Source organism: Microtus oregoni, unplaced genomic scaffold (assembly GCF_018167655.1).
Source record: "Microtus oregoni isolate MIOR12 unplaced genomic scaffold, Mior012 000005F_ref0000423, whole genome shotgun sequence".
NCBI lineage: Eukaryota > Metazoa > Chordata > Mammalia > Rodentia > Cricetidae > Microtus > Microtus oregoni.
The window spans coordinates 56,474,289-56,494,202 of record NW_024543064.1 but is presented as its reverse complement, the minus strand read 5'-3'; positions in this window follow the sequence as shown (position 1 = coordinate 56,494,202).

Here is a 19,914-nt window from a genome sequence, read left to right as displayed (position 1 = left end):
ATCTTATCCACAACACACAAACTTTGATACTTTGTACTTATGATGATTTATTAAGATATTTACTAGCAATCTCTGCAACTCCGTGTGCTGTGTGGTGTTGTAGGAGCTGCGGACCTGCTTTTCGTCCCGCATGGCTAGCTTTACACCAGAAATAACAACACACAAATTGTATTCTTCTAAACACTGCTTGGCCCATTATATCTAGCCTCTTCTTGGCTAACTCTCGCACCTGGACTAGCCCATTTCTATTAATGTGTGTAGCACCCCAAGGTGCGCTTACCGGGAAGATTCTAGCCTACATCCATCCTGGGTCGGAGCTTCATCACATCTACCTGGAAGAGGGGAGCATGGCCTCTGAGCTCACTTCCTCTTCCACCCAGCATTCTTTTCTGTTTACTCCTCCCACCTATGTTCTAAGATATGAGGGCCAAGCAGTTTCTTTATTTTTTAACCAATGACCTTCCTCCATCATTTCCCCTTTTTCTGTTTAAACAAAAAAAGAAAGGCTTTAACTTTAACATAGCAAAATTACATATAATAAAACAGTTATCAAGTAAAAATTACAATACTTACATCTATTTCATCTTTATCATAACTAAGGAAAAATATAACTATAACTAACTATTCTTCAACTCCATCAAAGACTCCAGAAAGATACAATATTACCTAAGCAAACAAGAAATAAGCAACTTTCAAACTCTAGAAATGACAGCTACATCTTTCTGCCTTGACAGTCACCCAAAGTTCCTCTATACCATTGGGGCATCCATCTTCGGCCTACAGGCCCATAGTAACCAACAGACTTTTTCCATGAAGCAGGAAATTTCAAAGGCAGTTCAGTCATGATCTGCTGTGTCCTGCAGAATGTCTCGCAGACTCTTTCATGAATCAAGAACCCTGAAAGATCATCTCACCTTTAGGCAAGTTTAGCAGTCGCCTCTCTGTGGGTTCTCTGTGTCCAGTTTATGCAATAGTCCAGGCAAGAGCAGTTTCTTGCCCAAATGGCTATCAAACTCCATAAGGATCCTCTTTGATGCCCATCTTCCTCTTGAAGTAGATTGGTGCTGCCAGGAGCAGAGTGTCTCATTGTCATGAAAAGTCCTAAGTTATTAAAACATTTAAAATGCCATATTCTGTAGTCTTTGAAAGATACGAAAAATGCCTATTTAACTGAAACATATCTCTATATATCTAGAAAATCTAACTAACATAACTACAAGCTTGACTATCAGTAACGATTATCCATTAACAACATATATACATTACATTTTTAAATGAACTACACAATCATAATACCTTAGTCAAGATCAGAAATACATATATACATATATATATACATAAAACAAGATTGACCTTAAACTTAAATCACTAAAGCAAAATCCATATCAATGCAAATTATTCATACCTGTATCATATCCCCCTTTAAATGTAAAAGAACATTTATAAACAATATTTGGGAATATGGGCACAGTTATTTCTCTCCAAACTGCTTCCTGCTGTATAGGGGAGCTGTTAATCAGGTCTTTCGTGGTATAACCTGTGTGCTAGATTCATCTCAGTCAAGAGTCGAATGAAGTAATTTTTTGAAGGTGTTCACAGCAACCTTCAGAAGGGCATGGCCCATCATACCATATTGGAATAGAAGAAATCCACAGGGTCTCATCCTCTGTGAAAACAAAAGAAGAAATTCTTTTCCACAGTATCATATCTTTAGATTCAAATTCTGAAGTCAAGGTATTTTCAAAATATCTATCTTGGATTAGTTCAGCAGCATTTATAAACAAATATCTTTTAGCAGCTGTTGCTCCTTCCTCAGCATTCAAACAATTCAAACAGAGCATAATAGCATACAGTATCAAAATTCTCTGTGTGTTTTCCATCTTTATGCGGCTTTATTTTAACCTCTATTCCTTTTACTTTTATTTTTTGATACAGATTCTCTGTATCTGTATCTCTTTGTCCTAGAATAACTCTGATGACCAGGCTGTCCTTGAACTCAGAAATCCGCCTGTCTCTGCCCCCCAGGCATTGGGATTAAAGGTGTATGCTACCACACCTTGAAGTCACAGAGGTCAATCTCCCTCTGCCTTCCAAGTGTTGGGATTAAAGGTGTGTCCTACCACACCGAACTACTCTCTTTCTTCCTTTTTTTTTTGTTTTTTTTTTCTTTAAGAACTTTAACTTTTAGCCTGCATATATTTTTAACACACTGTAAATCATTTAAAAGTTTTCTTTTTTCTTTGAATCTTTCTTTTACTGTATATGTCGCTTTTTTGAACACATGATTCTTTAATTTACCAAGCAATATCAGTAGGACTAAAGCCGTGGCTTTGATGGCTGGATCCAGCCCATTCCTTAGCTTTCCAGCCTCATGGCTGAGGTACTGGCTATAGCCATGTTTACCTCCACAACTCCATGGCATTTCAAGGTCCCTGCCAGCAAGTAAGCTGCAGCATTATGTCCACCGACAACACTCAAGTCCTCTCTCTGTAGTCGGCTCTCCTGCCTCAAACAGTCAGAGTTTGCCCTGGCAGGACGGCCCAGAAAGCCAGCATTTTTAAACGGCGCAGCTTTTTTCCTGCTATGGCTGAAAACCCGAAAAGCATGTGTTCAGCTTTTCGTCAACACCATTTAAATGTTTCTTGTCAGGACCTTTTAAGAGCTGTAGGGTTTTGCAGCTAAAGCTGAGTCAGGAAGTCTCTCTTAGATGAGAGCACTTGCTTGCCTCTAGCAAGCAGAGTAGACCCGAGAAATTGCTGCTACCAAGAAAACATGCTTTACTCTATTCTTTCCCAAACTTTCTCAGGCTTTCTGTGGATATAGTTGTCCACACATTGGGGGACAGTGTGGATACTTAGAAGCATTTTGATTACAGAAAGCACACATTGACAAATTGGGGCTCTTCAGAAGCAAAGAGTGCCAGAAGAACTGGGTAATCGCATGCAGAAGAACAAAACGATACTCATATTTCTTTTGCTGCTGCTTATTTTAGAGATTGCAATTGAATTAAATTTCTCCCTTCCCTTTCCTCCCTTCAAGCCCTCCCACATACCCCTTCCCAGTCTTCTTCAAATTCATGATTTCTTTTTCTATTATTAGTTATGAAAGCAAACACAAAATGCATTTTCAAAAAACTAATATGTGAGACCTAAACATATAAAACTAAGAGTCAGGAAGGACTGGGGAGGGGCTGGGAGAAGTGGAAGGAGGTGAAACCTTGGTAGAGATATAAAGTAAATAAATAAATTTAATTTGCTACATATACTGAAAGAACACACAAGCACGCATGCACACACACTCATCAACTCATCAAATGTATAATTTGCAAATCCCAGATATCTCATCTTCTCCCATAGTTGTCCTTTCACTCTGTTGTTTCCCTAATTTAGTTATAGTTTGAGTTAATCCACACATCTTTGTGGTCTTGTTGTCTTGTTTTCATCTCAAAACAAAAAACAAAACCAAAAAAACTTGCCTAGGCTAATGTCAAGAAATTTTTATTATTCTAGGGCTTATGTTCAAGTCTTTAATGCATTTGTGCTTGGCTTTTAGGTATAGATAGTGGTCCTGGGCAAAAAGCCAAAGTTAAATATGATCTTTCCCTATCCCAAGATTCAGAGCTCTGTGCTCTCTGTTTTCCAATGTCTGAAAACAGTTCCTTTATAGAATTTGCCTGATTTTATAGCTTTTCATAGCAAAAGGGAAGTTCAATAACCATTCCTCCCCTGTGGCTGGAACTGTACTGGCACTGGAACATAATACTTTGTTTCCATCACATAATGAAATAAATATTATCAAGACACTTTGCAGCTGAAAAGATTAGCCACTTTCCATTATCCTCTAAGACCCTCGAGGGCAAAAAAAGAATCATATTCGCTCTGTTGTTCATATCTGTTGACAGAGTGTTTGGTACACAGTAGATGCTTAAGAAATAAACCATGGCAGGTATTGCTTCCTTCATTATTTGGATGAGAACCCAGCTCTAAAAAGAGAAATCGGGGAAATGAAGAAGACACTGATACCAAGTACATGCTAGGATTTTCAAACTGTAGGTCAGGAGACAAATCTCGCCCACTTCTCTTTCTTCTTTTCATAAAGTTGTTTTGAAACACTATCGTGCCTGTCTGTTTGTGTATTCTGTGTCTATTCACTCACTATGATCATCAACTACCTGGATGTTTAGTCCTGCAAAACCTAAAATAGTTACTGCATGGTACTTGACAGAAAGAGTTTATCAGCCCCTGATTAGTGGCACTGTTATATACTTTCCACCTCATTAAATTTCACAGCTACTCAGTGAAATGAGAAATAATATCATTAACTAGATGTAGATTCTCAGACCCAGAGAGGTACTTGCCCCAGGTTCTATGGCTCATAAGAAGCAGAGCACAAATTTGAATTCTGATTTATCAGGCGCTAAATCCTATGATCTTTCTACTTTTAACAGTCAGATAACCATGAAAAGAAAATGGATGATGATAAACGGAAGGACCCTTTTAGTGATTTGTACATCGTTACATATCAAGTGGAACCAAATCTCATGTAAGGTGAAAAGGCAGCTTTATATTTTACAAAGAGTAATTTAAACACTTGCTGTTCATTAAAAAAAAAAACAAACTTTCTATACCAAACCCTTTGCTCATTCAGGATTATATGCACAATGTTTCATATATATTTACAAGTTTTTATTTGATTATATAGCTTATGGTATATGTTCATGTGTGTATATATAGACCACATTGCATGTGCATAAACATTTTGTTTATTTTTTCCTTGTCATTTATAAAGAAAAATCAGCATAGGTATAGAAAAAAAATGTTTTCAAGAGCTATGAGGCAGTAATTGGTAAATCAAAGACGGAACCTAGTTTCCCTAATTCCCTAACTCTCTCTGCCTGTCTCCATTCTTTCTCAACTCTTCTCTGTGTGTTCATGACCTCAAACATTATCCTGCATATGAGGACAGAGAAACAGTGTCTTCTAGTATCACACAAAATACTAAAAGCACCCCTGCTGGCATCCTTGTGGGCCTCCTGTGCCAACTCCCAGCCTTGCCCCATCACTGTCCACATGAGTACTTCTCTCCTTTGCCTTGAACTCAGATCAATTGTTACTTAATTTTAAATCATCCTCTGATTTCCTCCAGGTGCTGAGAATGAGCATGATTTGGGGGAAATGGCTGTGGCAATAAATGAGGAAACCTTTGTAGAAACCCTCCCCTTATTCTCAGGAAGAGCTATAATCACGCATTGTATCAACACAACTCCTTCCATTGCCAGTAACAAAGTCGGAGAAAGTACTGATACTATAAATTGACAGTTCAGGAGGTGATACTATTGACCTGGTTGTTTGAACAAGATTGGTATTATAGTTTCCCGCATAGAAACCAGTGCAAAAACATTTCTAAAGCAATTTCTTCTTTACCAGCAGCCCTTCCCTCCCTCCTTTTATCTCTTTGCTCTCCTAAGGTGTTCCAGGTTCTTCAATCATTCTGGTGGCTTCTATGAATGACCCTTCCCCCACTTCAACAACCTCCCACAGTGACCAAGATCAAATCACTCAGGGGGTAGAATTAGGAGCCTATCTCACCATTTGCCCAAGCAAGTTTTCTGATAGCTATTTCAAAGAGAGTTCTCTGACGATAAACAGACAAACAAATATTATATAGACATGGAGAGTGTTAAATTTGCAGTACGACTGGCCGTCTGATGAAATATAGGCTGCTGATCCAATAGATACCTTCCTTAAAGGTCTTGCGTTCTAATAAAGATAAGAGATCCATGCCACAGCTGTCCCTTATGGATGCTCTGTGTAAGCTGCCTTACATACAAAGATTCTCAGAGTGGTAAGCTGGTAGTGGAGTAAGTGTAGAACCTGAAAGCAAATGTAATAACCCTCTACAGCCATCCAGGAAACTCCTGTGTGCTAGGAGCTGGGCAGTCATCTCTCCAATAATAGACATCGCAGTAACATTCTATCCCACAGGGAGCAGAAGCACATCTGACAGCCTAGGGGAGACCAAAGAGTCAGAGAACCACAGCAAAGGAGAAGTGAGCCACTAAGTGAGCCAACGAATCCCATGGGGTCTGCAAAGCTGGCCACCATTTCAACTACATCTTCACCAAAAGTTTTTAATTGAGTCTATTGAGGATTTTCCTTTTTTCCCTTAGGGGAATAGACCCCTGATTTTATTATAGTAGTTAACAAGGATTCATTTTAGAGCCAATAGATGGAACATATTATTTCCATAACTTCAAAGCTAACTCTATCTCCATGTGAGTTTCCACATGAAAGCTTCTCTCATGCCCACTGGATATCTTTCCAGAGCTCACTTTCTTCCATCTTTCCCTTTTCCTTCCATATCACCTTTCCTGGCTTCAAACTTCACTCCCAGGTTTGCAGCTCCATTCCCCTTCACTTTCCTAAATCTAGCATGGTAATAGACCCAGTCTAAGAGCTTGCTGATTGGAGTTGCCTGGAGATAGAGGAACAGTCAAGAGGATTAGAAGTTAACAGTCACTTGACCTTCATCATGCCTCTGCTCCCTGCTTCAAAGTCCTGTTTTTAAAAAAAGTAGAAAAAAAAAAGAGTAAAGGACCAGACCACTCTTTTCTTCGTTTCAGGTCACTTTTGGCTGAGGTTGTTGAGTCTGAGCCTCAGAAAGAAAAAGAAATGAGTCTGGAAATGAAGGTTTCATGATCTGGCTTTTGTCATAACTAAAAAGGTCCCAAAGCACTTTTGGACTTCTTAAAATGTTAATGGAGAATAATAATGGTGGCATTCAGCCAAGCTTGTTCAAGATAGTAACTGAGATACAATAAAGCCTTTCTCAAACTAGTCTTGTACTGAATTTAGATGGATAGACAGATTATACTATTTTTACCAACATACTAGCCTAGGCTACTGTAGAAAATGTATGCCTTGGGGTCTTATTAACCAGTTTTCTAATTTGTATACCTTAATAGCTGAATAAAAAGGAGTTCCTCCCATCTCAAGCTTCTTCTCATGTTGTTAAGTAAACATATTGCCTCTCCCTACCTCACGATCACCATGAGTATTACTTGGGATAAAACATACAACGTGACAACAGACAGTACTCTGAACACCTAAGAGTTCAACACATCACTCCACTTTATCACACCCGATTACCCATCATCTATTTCCCTCATGTCACCCAATATAAACGCTGTGATTCATCTTTACATCCTACCTCTTTGTGAACCCATCCTCAATTCGGTTTTTGAGAATTTCATCCAAATATTTGCAAGTGGCTGTCAGGAAAAAGGAAGGGTTGACATTCTATACAGCTCCCAGGGGGCAGCTTCAGAGAGAGATGAAAAGCAGCATTTGGCTCAGTATCTGGAGTTGCTCTCCAACAATTTAAGCTAATCAATAAAAGATTAGAAATTGTGAGTGCCTCATCTCCCCAGATAGGGATGCTGCTGAGCAGTGCTATATAAAAGCAGATATAAGCTCTGGTATCTGATAGACTCAAGTTCTAATCCCAGTACTGTCACTTACTTATAACAAAACTTAGACTGAGTTTTGTAACTTCTCTGAGTCCTTTCCCTTAATGTGAAAATTGGTCTTAATACCTGTCAGACCAGGGTTCGCTAACGAATAAATATAGTAAGATTCCTTCCCCACTGCCTTTGCAAGAACAACAGAAAAGCTAACTTGGCCTCCCAGGGTTCCAGGAAAAAGGATAGAGACCTGTTGTGATCCAAAAGCCTCAAGCAAAAGATAAGGTCATGATAATGCCATCCCATTCAGAGAAGCCAGAAAAACAAGAGCCAACGACCAACTCGGAGAAGAGTATTTTGAAAGAGCATTTACAAGACTTTCACTTGCAAGAGATTCATGATATTCTCTTGACAGTTGCCTCACTTTCAGAATCCTACATCCAGTGGCTGGAAAAGAGGGGTATTTTCGAAGAGGCATGAACAGAGTATGGAAATGGGACTCTAAGTTCTTTCCAGAACTGTTCATCTTTTATTTTTCTGGCTGAAGCATCTTTTCATAGCGCATAGCCCTTTAGGTGTTGAAATTTTGTTAAAATAGGTTTAGATGCTGTATAATAAGAATTTGGATGAATAGTATTTTCTGAAGAACTTTTATTGATATATCAAAATGCCTACCAAGCATGCAATTTGGGCTTTAAACACCTCAAAACACTTGATGTGCTATTTTGGGAGTAGGGGGAGTAAGGTTCCTGATCTCATAGAGCTTATTATGCATTCAGGTCAATGTTGTGGTTTCAATGTAAAGTCGCTCAAAAGTTACATGTTTGAACATTTGGCCCCCACCTGGTGGTGGTATTTTGGAAGGTTATAAAGGTTCAAAGATACAGGCTAGTGAAGGTGGAGAAAATAGGTCACTAAGAATGGGTTTTGAGGTCCTTTGAGCTCATCCCCACTTTCTGTCACTCTTTACTTTCTGGATGCGGAGGCAATATAACTAGTCACCTCATGTTCTGTGCCATGTGTCCCCTGCCACAGTTGTCATGCCTCCCTGCTGAAGTAGGCTATGTTCTCTGCTGTGGGATAATGGTCGTTGAGCCTGCCACTTGTGTTATTTTTAATAAAATGCTGATTGGCCAGTAAGGCAGGAAGTATAGGCGGGTCGATAGCGACCAGGTAAAAAGTAGAGGCTGTAAAACAAGAATTCTGGGAAGAGGGAAGTTTCAGTCTACATTCATCACCCAGACACAGAGGAAGCCAGACACAGAGCAAGCAAGATGTGACTGCCTCACCGAGCCACGTGGTTAACACAGACAAGAATAATGGTCTAATATAAGATGTAAGAAAGAGTTAATAAGAAGCCTGAGCTAATAGGCCAATCATTTTATGATTAATGTAGACCTCTGTGTATTTCTTTGGGACTGCACAGTTATGGCACTGGGTGGGATAGAAACATCTGTCAACAACCTCAGCCAACAGTCCTTTATTACTGATGCCATGTCTTCCCTGCCACGGGGGACTCTGTCCTTTGTGACTGTGAACTAAAGTAAACCTTTCTTTTTTTTAAGTTGCTTCCTGTCAAGTATTTGGTCACAGCGACAAGAAAAGTAACTAACACAAGGTATACAACCCCCAGAAAAGGAAGTCACAAGGTAAAACCTGGAACAGCAAAGAGCTTGTCCCATCCCAGGAACAAAAGCCGGGTCCCCAATAATGAAGTGAGTAACCACAGACCAGGAATGTGGAAGAACAACTACAGTAGACAATAGAAGACTGAGTTGGATTTCTAGACTGAGTAGGGATACTGGATAAAAGTAATAGACAAAATTTAACTGTGGAGAATACAATGATCAAAGAATTATAGATTCCCAGTGTATCTCAGCTCCTTCAGGTGCCCATCCTTGTAAGTCAAGGGTTTTCAACCTTCCAAATGCTACAGCCCTTTAATAGTGTTTCTCATATTGTGGTGACCCCACAACCATAAAATTATTTTTATTTCTACTTCATAATTGTAATATTGTGATGAATAATAATTTAATTATGTAATATGCAGGATATCTGATATGCGACCTCTGTAAATACGTCATTCAACCTCCCAGAGGGGTAGTGACCCTCAGGTTGAGAACCACTGCTTAATGCTCCTGAAGAAGTGGCTCATTTTGCACACAAAAAGCTCTTCTATCTCTCCCTCTGAAAAAAAGGATGCAGAAAAAGAAACTTGTTTTAGATATCCTCCAGCATCCCTTTGGGCCCTACAATTTCCACACTAGTTACTATTAAAATGCAGCTACCGAAAAATCTAAACTTAGATAAATTGTTTTGCTGTCATAGAAGGGTAAATAAATTTCATGTGGAAATAACTGATTGACTGGAATTTCTTTAAAATACAAAAAAGGGGGATTTGTTGATATTTACAAACTCACTGCAAAATCTTGGGGAGAAAAATCACATGTAGAGTTCTTGATTCTAAATATTTCTTTGCAGTTCTTCCTCTATTGACCCGTAAGAGAAAGCCTGGTCCAGTACAGTGATGTACATACTGGGCTTCAGAAGATGGTTCTGTTTCTAGACATAGTCAAAGTGCTTAACAACTATGTTACTTTGAGTAATTGGCAAAATTCTCTTACCGCAAATTCACTAGCAGAAATATAAAAAAGTAGCATGTTCTTCTTATACCAAAGGCTAACCATCATGATACTATCACGCATCTTTTCAGCCAGGCTATTTATACATGTGTGTATGTATGTATGCTATGTGCATATGGGGGGTAGGTGTCTTCAGATATGTAGGAGTACAATCTACAAGAGTGCATGTATGTATACACATGCATGTGAGCAGATGTATGTGCATGTGTGTGGAAGCATGAGTTTGACACTGAATTTTGTGAGACAGAATTTTTCTTGAACCCAAAGCTCATTAACTGGACTTGCCATATAGGCAGCTTGCTCTGGAGAATGCCTGTGTCTCATAGGGTGAGACTACAGGTGGCCCTTCACGTCTACATAACACTGTAAAAATATTGAATTAGATCAGAGAGTGGTAGGTTTCATATATGTCACCTTCCAATATCCTTAGTTTTGTTATCCTACCTCACCAACTCTCTCCCCCCCATTTCCCCACCCTTTTCCACCTTTAAACCTAGCTACTCCAGTATTTCCACGTTCACTTTCACCTGCCATGCTTGTGGGTGTGGGGGATCCAAGCTCCTGTTGTCAGGCTTGTTTGGCCAGCGTTTTAACCTTATTCAATCATTTCTCCAGCCTCCGAAAGATTATGTTGTAATTCTTACATATATGCAAAGACCCGGGTTAGGTAATAAAGAGTTCAGCAGAACCACAAACTGAAGCTCGCAGCTCTCTATAATACAGAAACTCGAAGTACCAACTTCTCCAAGTGCTGAAGCAATGATGTCAGGGAACAATCTCTTCTTTTCTAGCAAAGAATGATAGATGTTCAATGTATTTGAGGTATTTCGATTTTGTGAATTTCTGAATTTTTTTTTAGATTATCCAGCCCCTTTGGGAGAATCTTCTAAGTGAGAAGTTATAAAGAGCCTGTGGGACATGAAAAAAATCTGGCAGATTTGAGCTGCAGGAAGACTTGTTCGTTCCTGGAACTCATGTTGATCAGTTAGTTATCTTGGTACTGAAAATAGAGTACAGCTAAAAATACCTTTTGGAGAGAAGATACAGGTCCATCAGGAGGAAAATATGAACAAAGGGAAATACCATATTTCTGTACAAGCTCTGCAAAAGCATCAACTAATATAAATTGTGATTGCTGTGGCGGAACAAGGCAAACAAATGGGTGTGGATGCTAGAGTCCTTTCATAGAAACATTTCCACAGGTCATGGCGACAGATCACTGTACATGAAAGAAGATAGGGAATATCAAAAATAAAATAAAACTATAAAAGAAAAGCTTGAGAATATCAAGGGTGATGGAATTTTCAGGCCTGCCTAATTGGGGCACCTCTCATGTCTCTGACAAAGGAAAGGAATGAAGCATTCTGAGAAAGCATGCATAGAAGAAAAAGATGGGTTTTGTTTGGCAAATGTTCTATGATGTGGAGAAAATAAACAGCCTACCAGAGGCATTCAAAATCAGTGATAGAGAGTGAGTTGAAGGTAAAGGTATGGGTGCCATTTTAAAGATAGAAGCACACAGATTATCTTCTACAAGAGAAAGCATTCAGAGCCTTCCTGTACTAACTTTCAGAGGTGTTTTTTAACTCAGAGTTGGATGGCATGAAGAAGAAAGGGAATGGTTCAAAATATATTGGGCATAGAAGTAGACTGACTTGCCTTGGGAAAACAGTGTTTCATGGCAAGTAATCAAAATATTCTTGTCCTTATCCAGAGATGTCACTAAAGAAAAAGAAAGATTCTAAGAAGAGAAAGCTCCACAATTTTGGTAACAATTCTACTTCAGGGTGAAGAAGAAACACAATTTGGAAATCTATACAGAAAGAAAGTTTGAAAATGCCAGAGAGAATAAATAAAGCTAGCAATGGTATCTCAGATCATATGCAACTTCAAAGCAAAATGGGGGCACAGACTCATTCAGGCTTCACAGGACAAACATGAGGTGGGAATAGAAGCTAATACTGGACTAAATAGAAGACCTTCTTAAAATGTGAATAAACAGAAGTGCAAAGTCATTTAAGATGTAGAATGAGGTTCAGAAGAATTAGGAGACATTGAAATAGATGTTGGGTATTATTTGTTAAGTAATTATGTACGAATAAGGAAAGAAGACATGCTTGTTTAGTAGTTAATGTTTAATTGGATACCACTCACAAAATTAATATTTATTAGATTCCTTTTTATTATATGTACATGTATTTAAATAAAAAATACAGGATTGTATCTTTCAATTTGTATCTGCACTAGGCCCAGATAGACAGCTAAGATTTAAGAAAAAAAAATCGTTTAAAATTGAAGGAAGAAGAACACTAAATAACACCATGGGGTTGAACTCAGAGTCATGTGATGCCTAGAAAATGTCTCTCTGGATTCTAATATTTTTTTATTTTATACAGACAAGAATTACTACCTTCAAGATTCCTCAACAATTCCATCTTGATCTTAGATATTATTCAATATAGTTTTAAATAGTGTTGCTGTGAGCTCTGGCTGTGGACAGCAGTTCTACGTGAATTCATTTTAAGTACTTTGGTCTGTGTAACATGTCTATACTAGTGAGAGGTCTCTTGGTTGTAACAGAATATCAACTTGAACTGACATAAGCCAAGCAGGAACCCAATAAATCAATTTGCTAACAATAAGGAGGTTAGGCAGGACCCTAAGATGAGTGAAGTCAGAGATACAACTGTGGCTCTACCTTTTTATGATGTTTCAACCCATCTGTAATTTTCATTTTCTCCAACTGTAGAATGACTCTTAATTTCATTGTGGACCCAAGCAGTTCCACAGTCTCATGATTACTCTCCATGCCTTCACCCCAAGGAAAAAAATTTGCGGGGGCGGGGGGGAGGTACTCTGAATGTGATTATTCCTGGGCTTAAGAATTGTACATACAATTCATGAACTGTAATTGGCCTGAATTGTCCAGGTGCCCAGACCTGAAGTATCAATAAGAATTATGAATAGTATACTCTAGGTATGTTAAAAAGTGGTTACCTAGAATAAAGGAGAAATCAGTTACCTATAAGGAGGGAATAATGACTAATCTTAAGATAAATGTATAAAATAAATTTAATAGATGGTGTCATTGCTCTTTTGGGCAATTTTTATGATTGATTTGATTTATTTTTCTTTGTATTATTCTAAAAATATAAGTAATAAAATGGATAAATTAAATTACAGTAGCTTGTTCAATGCAATTCATAACAGCAACAAAAAATGAATGAACTTACAGTTACATAGAGATATATCTTGCTAATCCAATGTTGCATGAAAAGGAAGACTACACAAAATGGCATGACATAAGATATTCTATTTATTAAAAAATAGTTTGTGATGTTGGGAATCATGAAAATTTTATATTTGCCTAGGAGACAAAGCAGCAAAGGCTGGTAATGTTTTATTTCAATTTATGCTTTTTATTTATTTATGTGTATGCTTATGTGTCTTTGTGAGGGTTTGCCACATGTATGCAGATGTCTATAAAGGCCAGAAGAGAAGGTCAGATTCCCTGGTGTAGTAGGAAATTGCTTTTTCATTCCTGGCTGCCCAGACCTGAAATAACTACACAGAAACTATATTAATTACAACACTGCTTGACCAATAGCTTAGGCTTCTTATTAACTAACACTTACATCTTAATCCATAATTCTTGTCTGTGTTAGCTACATGGCTTGGTAACTTTTATCAGTGAGTCACTCTCATCTTGCTTCTTCTGAGTCTCAGTGACAACTGCAGACTAAAACTTTCCTCTTCCTAGAATTCTCTTATTCTTGTCATTCAGTCTACACTTCCTACCTGGCTACTAGCTAATCAGCTTTTTATTATACCCAATACAAGTGACAAATCTTTACAGGGTACAAGATCATTGTCCCTCAGTACCCTGGAGCTAGAGATACAAGAGGTTGTATAGCACCCCATGTGCACCATGGGAGCAAAAATTGGGTCCTCTCAAAGAATCATAAGCACTCTTAACTACTGAGACATATTGTTAGCCACCTCTTTAACTCCTCATGTAGATTGTATGTCATTTTGCAATAATAAAGTAAGCCACTCATTTATAATTTGTGTATATCTGAAATGATATACTTAAAGAAAGGTTTTATCTACAAAAATACATCTTGATAATAGAAGGAAAAAAGAAAATGTACTTTTTCATCTGAAGAAATGACACACTAATAATCAGAATGTTGTTGCCTTGCCTAAAATACATAGCAGAAAACAAAGATTCAGACATTACATACGATATCACTAATGGCTAATAATAGATTCAGAAATGAAGACTATTCTCATCTTCTAACATAAAATCCAGAACATTCAACCAGCATGCAATAATTTATACAATCCTGTTTCTGACACCAATATCTGTATTTATTCATTTATTTGCTTTAATAGGATAGTCAGAGAATTTTGGTCTATCAGCTGCAGTCCAGTGAGTAGTAGAATAAGAATATGAACATAACACTTAATAAATGCACACAACAAGTTATTTATCCTGAGTAGACTAGAGATGTCTCCACGGAGGTATATTTATATACATATTAGATAATCCAAGAGTCATATATTCTGTAGTTAGGTGGATGATCTTGTAAAAAAAAAAAAAAGATCGAAACTATGACCATGTCACTTGCCTATTAATGAATATAGCCTTAACAAAATCACTTCATGCATTGGTTCCCCTGGTTGTTAACTGATATAAATACTTTGGGAGACTCTAGGAATATGCCTTAGGCAAATATTGGGATACTAGCAGCCAGCTGTTTTCCCAGATTATTATATGAAAGGCCTCTAGTCTAATCTTCAACAGAATACTTATTTGGCTTCTTTGAAGCCTAACAATAATAATCTTTACTATCTGCCTTCCTATTATCATTCTGATCTCCCACATCACCACCTGAATCATCCATTAAACTCCTGCTGTAAGATTATAAGAATTATCTAGTCTGCATCTCCAAATCTTCTACATTCCTCTTGTAAACCAGTCCCCAAATCCTAGAAACCACATGGTCAGACTTATTCCTGATACCAACTTTCTGTATTAGTTCTTTTCTCATTGCTATGACAAAACACCTCAAAAGCAGCAACTTAAGAAAAAAAGGACTTAATCATGGATCATAATTCATTTGATCTTTTCCATCTTGAAGAAAAAGACAAGGGAACAGAAGCAAATTGTAGCTTGTGTTTGTGGCCATACAGTTGGATAACTAGCTTGGTAATAGCAGACTGGAAGGACATTGAGAACAGAGCCCTCTCTCATACTCTGAAGTCTATAAAAGAAAGCACTTACTCTGATCAGAAGAATGAGGTCTGAGTCATATCTCTGTCCCTGCTAACAGATCTGACATGGTAAACAATTCAGATGCTAACTAATATACAACTAATCTAAACTTTATATGATTAATATCCAAGAGGAGGCATTCTGATAAAGCACAAAGACTTTTCATTGCACATTTAAGAGTTAACTCAAATGGGCTAAGCAATTGCCTGGGCAGGAAACATACTTTCAGGAAAAGCTACTTGCTCTAGAGCTTCCAAGGTCCCAATGAGGAGCAGAAGGAGGGAGAACATGAGCAAGGAAGTTAGGACCACGAGGGGTGCACCCACCCACTGAGACAGTGGGGCTGATCTATTGGGAGCTCACCAAGGCCAGCTGGACTGTGACTGAAAAAGCATGGGATAAAACCGGAATCTCTGAACATGGCGAACAATGACGACTGATGAGAAGCCAAGGACGATGGCATGGGGTTTTGATCCTACTTCATGTTCTGGCTTTGTGGGAGCCTAGCCAGTTTGGATGTTCACCTTCCTAGATATGGAAGGAGTGGGGAGGACCTTGGACTTTCCACAGGGCAGGGAACCCTGACTGCTCTTTGGATTGGAGAGGGAGGGGGAGAAGTGTGGGGGGAGACGGAGAAGGGTGGGAGGAGGGGGAGGGAAATGGGAGGCTGGGAGGAGGCGGAAACTATTTTTTTCCTTTTTATTCAACAAAAAAAGAAAGAAAGAAAGAAAGAAAGAAAGAAAGAAAGAAAGAAATAGTCTAAAGACTGCCTAAAGTGTTATCTGGATCCCTTTTGCCATTGTCCTCTCCCACTCCACCTAATTCTATAATAAACACTACCTACTTTCTATGCTATGCTCTGTGTTACTCCTCTGAGCTACTCTCAGGGAAATAATAAAGATGAGATGGCAGGGGGAAGTCCAGAGAGAGAGAGATCCTGATGAGAGAAATAGGAGATTGTTTTATCACTCTTAGCAAAGTGGGAAACAAAGACGGGACAGGAAATGGGGCCCAGCTATAAACCAGATGGCCTACCTCCACCAATCCACTCCTTCAGTAATATTATACATTTTAGGTTCTGCAACATTACCAAACTCTTCCAGCATTATATAAACCATCACAGCAACCCTAAAAAGGTACTGTGTTTTCCTGAGTAGAATAGTGCTGTTACTGAAAAGCAAATTGTATCACTGTGAGGCTTTCCTCTGATGAGCATCGTTGAGGCCACTCACAAGTCACATGTGATCCTTCGCCTGCAGTTCAATATTTTCCCCAGTCCTTAGTATTACACTTGGTTTTTTTTTCTGCACTCAGGAGTCAAGGGTGATTTGAAGAGATCTTCCCTTGAAAACACAATTCTGCCAATGAACTATTGCTATGCAGTGCTTTTCACTGCATCGATATAAGCACCTACTTTAATGATAAGAATAATCAACTGCTTTGTATTCTAAAGGGTTCTTATTGACAACACCTTATAGTTTCTCTCTACGAGTGCAGTTAAAGGGAAAGATAAATCCTGGATAATCCGTAAATGCACAAGCCCATGAAAAAACTTTTAGCTTTGTTGTATCATCAGTCAGTGACTGGACTGTCACCAAGATAAAAGATTCATTACATAAAGAACCAAGCACAGCATTGAAGATCACACCAGAGGCAAGAAACTTCATTCCAGGACTGGATGGGAGAATTGTAAGAGAATACCAGATTCTAATGCCTTATATAGGTGTCTTGACAAAACCAAATAAATGTATAGAACTGGAAAATAATCTATATTTCATTAGAAATATAAAATAAGTTAAAAATTTAATTTTCCCAAGTATATAAGTCCTGTCTGTGATTATAGCTCACCTTTTACTCTTCTATATAAGCATACTGAAAGGAGAAATCAAAATAAGACAATAGGCTAACTCTACTAGGATTAACTACAACAATAGTCCATAGTGTTTCCCACTGGATAATGTGAATTAGATACAAGAAATTTTAAGCCATAAATTATCTTTTTGAATCTGCAACCTTAAGAATAGTGTAAAATGAGAGTCAAATAAATATGATGGGCCCAATACGTTGACTTGACTTTTAAAATACTGAAACATCACCATCAAGCACATTGACATAAAGGTCTGTACCCAAGATTATTCTTTGCACACCAACATTATACTCAGAAGCAGAGCCCTGGAGTCCTCTTTCTCTGTTTTTATACTGGATCTACATCTCACTACTTATGTAGCTTTCAACAGGTTAGCTAAACTCTCTGAGCTTTGATTACCTTGTTTATGAGATGACTTGGATATTGCTATCCACTGCATAGAGTTGTCACTAAAATCAAATAATATTTTCACTGAAATCCCCTGGAATAGCTCTAAAATACAGTAAAAATGCTTCGTATGAATATTACCTCCTTTATTCCACTCAATAACCAATTCCTCAGCCCACACAGGTTATATGACCAATGCCCTAGGAAGGCAAGAGTCTAGTAAAATTAGCAAAGTACAACACATCCTAATTCATCCTGTCAGACACCCAGGCTAGGAGCTTGTGAATCCCTAGTATGCTCTTTAGCCCAGCACTTTCTGCTACAGTCAGATCAGAAGCATGAGCATCAGAGAAAGTCAGAGGAGAAGGAAATCTCTCATGGACCTTGAATGCAATATGCCCAAACTTAACACATTCTCTTCTTCACCCTTTTCTGCTATTGTTACTTGCCATATCCCAGAGCCAAAGACAGACATGCAGGGGTCAAATGGCATTTTATCCTCTTACCTTGACCCACCCATAGAAGATACGAGAACAGAAGTAATCTTCATCTACTCCTCTCCAAGACTGCTGCTGCTCCTTTGTTTTCAGTCAGCAATTACTCAGCTAGACTCTTGTAATAGTGTCCTTCTGAGCATATCTGCTTCTATACTCGCCTCAGTCCAAGCATGACATACACAACCTCATGAGGAATCTTTCTGACTTGAAAAGCAATCCTGGTGTTTCACCAGTTTAAACCATTCCTGCTTTTCCTTTTATCCTATTTAGTGCTTTGGCCACACAGAGAACCACAGCAGGTTCCCAAACCTTCACGAAGCCACAGTTCCTCCATCTTCTGTGTTCTCGACACATGTTCTTTATTCTACTGAGGAATGCACCTCTAGCTACCCATCCATAACCCATCCATGTTCATCCAACAGATTCGAATTCAAATGCTGCTACCTCTCGGGAACATTCCTGAACTCTTCAGTTTGCAAATCCAGATGCTGTATTTTCATAGGTTTATAGCATCATACATGGACCTTGGTGAAGCAATCTCATTTTCTAATGGCTTGCTCACGAGAATATCCTCCAGTGGTAAGAAGATACTATGGACCATGATAACAACAATTATATCATTACAACAGCAATAATAGATCTTTTCCTTTGTTGACAACAGTAGCTATTAATGATGAGTCTAACAGATTCTAGGCATATACTAAGCCATTTATTAACATAAATGAATATAACTGGGGTTTATGTTGATCTAAATGGCCATATGTTGGTAATCACAAATAGTTTAACATAAGCCATTCATCATTTTATTGGATATTTACCATAGTCCTAAAAGGTGGTCATGTTATTGTTCTCAATCTGAAATGAGAAAAGTGAAGTTCTGAGTTTTAAGGGACTTCTCCCAAGGTGATTCAATGAGGGAGAGTCAAGGCCATAATATAGAGTACACACTTCCCTGGTTCTGGGTGATGACTTTCAGAACCCATTGTTTAACTAATGAAGCAGTGATGTGGGATATCTAAATATAAAACAGTGGTTCTCTAACATAAAGTGGCAAGCTAGGATTCAGCAAACACAGGGAAAGCAAATCCTGATGTTTGTTGTGAGTTAAAGCAACAATTTTGGCAGCTAGCATGGGCAGTTCAAAACCGAAATGAGTTAATAAAGAAAGCTACAGAATCTCCTTCAAGGGAAGGTTTTCGGTCTCCAATGGAGGACAGACACATCCTCATCTGTCTAAAACGGTTTAAATATAATCTTTTGTAAGGTCAATAAATTGGGCTTGCCAAGTCCTTCCCAAGATCCCTATGATACTTGGATACACAGGCTTTACGTGGCTCAGCACACAGCCTGAAAATGAGAGGGTGCTGATCCCCCCCAGCCAGAAGTAATCCCTTCTTCCTTTAAACTATCTCAGTCCTCTGTCTCGACTTCCCTGTGACACATTCACTGATTTTTGTATGCTCTTCTGCCTTCTGCTAAAGTAAAGTCCGTCTGAAGCACAAAACATTCATGATCCATTTGCACATCTTCCTCAGTGCTTAATGCAATTAACTGTACATTTTTAAAATTTCATCAAATAAAACTACTTGTACTTATTCTAAAGAGTCCTGGAGTGTTAACTGAAAATAAGGCCATGGTTTTGTCTAAAATCTGTTGTCAAAATTGAACAATCCACATGAAAATGTTGTCCACATATAATCTAGCTTTAATCATTCTCCTCTGTCTGTCTGTCTGTCTATCTATGTATCTATCTACGTATCACTTATCTCTCTACCTCTATA